The sequence below is a fragment of the Oratosquilla oratoria genome, chromosome 21 (assembly GCF_046742065.1).
Source record: "Oratosquilla oratoria isolate Oo_2021 chromosome 21, ASM4674206v1, whole genome shotgun sequence".
NCBI lineage: Eukaryota > Metazoa > Arthropoda > Malacostraca > Stomatopoda > Squillidae > Oratosquilla > Oratosquilla oratoria.
Window position 1 is genome coordinate 1,620,814 of NC_134797.1, and position 2,500 is coordinate 1,623,313.

Consider the following 2,500-nt stretch of genomic DNA (forward strand, 5'->3'; position numbering starts at 1 on the left):
AACACACACACACACACACACACACACACACACACACACACACACACACACACACACACACACACACACACACACACACACACACACACACACACACACACACACACACACACACACACACACACACACACACACACACACACACACACACACACACACACACACACACACACACACACACACACAATAGGAGGCATACATTGAAAACTATTGAATTGGATGGAGGACTTCCTACATGGAAGAAAAATGAGAGTAGTGCTCAGAGACAAATATTCAAAATGGGAAGAAATGAGCAATGGCGTCCCACAGGGGTCAATACTAGCTCCGATAATGTTTGCTATATTTGTAAATGACATAGATGAAGGTATTGAAAGATATATGAACTGCTTTGCGGATGATGTAAAGTTATTAAAGAGAATAAATTCCGAAATAGACTGTGACTCATTACAGAGTGATCTGAAGAAAGTCTCAGAGTGGAGCAAGAGATGGGAGGTAGAATTCAACATCAAGAAGTGCAGTATAATTGAATTCGGGAAAAGCAAGAAGAGAATATCAGAACAGTATAAAATTGATGGAAAAAAAGTAAAGAAAGTAAATTCTTAAAGGGACCTAGGAGTAATCATCACCAAAGACATGTCGCCCGATAAACATATAGATAAAATAGTCGGAGAAACATACAATTTGTTGAGATCAATAAAGGTGGCCTTTAGATACCTGGATAAGGAAATGATTAAGAAAATATTACAAACACTGATAAGGCCAAAACTGGGATATGCAGCGCTGATATGGTCACCTAGTACAAAAAGGAATATAAGAAAATTAAAGGGAATATAAAGAGCAACGACAAAGATGGCCCCAACCCTTTCAAACCTGACATATGAACAAAGACTGGCCGAACTGGAATTGCCGACCCTGGAACAAAGAAGAGAACGAGGGGACCTATTAACCATCTACAGAAATGTGAAATGAAAAGAACGCCTTGATAGAGAGGACTTATTAAAATGGGACAGAGGAAAAACAAGATGACATGCAATGAAGCTCAAAAAGGATAACTACAGAAGAGACCAGAAAAAGAACAGCTTCCAATACATAGTGATAGATATATGGAACAAATTGGACGAAAAAAAAATAGTGTGTGCAAACACAAGAATTTAATAACAAACTTGATCTTGCGAGATACAAAAATGTGTCACCACGAGCATAGCTCCTCTCCACGTATAATACAACTAGGTAAATGCAACTAGGTAAATACACGCGCGCGCGCACACACACACACAAACACAAACACACACACACACACACACACACACACACACACACACACACACACACACACACACACACACACACACACACACACACACACACACACACACACACACACACACACACACACACACAGACACAGACACATACACACACACACACAAACACACACATACACACTTTTATGTATATACATATATGTTTATATATATATATATATATATATGCAACAGTAATCACAAAAAACACGTGAATAAAGATTTTTGCTTGTAACCACGAGGAAATTAAAGATCGGAATACTGAACGTTTTCGTCTATTAAGACATTTTCAAAGTACATAGTGTCACAACAAAGTATAACTTAAATACAATAGTATAGAAAACAGGAGAGGTCACTCAACGTAAATACGTAAGGATTGTCTTACAAAGAAACAAAAATATAAATAAAAACAATAAATAAAATGGGTGAAAATTTTTATCACCTGTTTTTTATCACCTGTTTCAATTTTCACCCATTTTTTTTTATATTTTCGTTTCTTTGTAAGATAATCCTTACGTATTTACGTTGAGTGACCTCTCCTGTTTTCTATACTATTGTATTTAAGTTATACTTTGTTGTGACACTATGTACTTTGAAAATGTCTTAATAAACGAAAACGTTCAGTATTCCGATCTTTAATTTCCTCGTGGTTACAAAAAAAAAAAAAAAAAAAAAAAGAAGAAAAAAAAAAAAAAAAAAAAAAAAAAAAAAAAAAATATATATATATATATATATATATATATATATATATATATATATATACATATCAAGGACCACTATTATACAGGACGTGTACACCCAGATTCCTGGCTCCGCTAGCGGAGGCCAGTCCAGCGTACTACGATCATTGGAGGTGTAAGGTTGTGTCGCTCCGTCTTTCGCGTATGGCTGCATTTAGAAGTGGATAGGGTTTGTTTACATAGGTTCTTGCTGATTTTGTTGGTTTGGTTCTTCATAGGCTCTTTCTTGCTGATTTTGTGTATTCAAAATGCCGAATAAGTGTGGTGTTGTGAACTGCAACGGTAATTATAACAAGGATAACAGGTGCTGAGTGTTTCGACTGCCAAAAGAGCGTTATGAAAGACAGAAGTGGCTTGATGTGCTACCACCACGTAAGAACTTTGTTGTTGATTCTGACAGATTTTTCATTTGTGAGAAACATTGGGGTGCTAACCCTCCTTCTATCAAATTGCCTG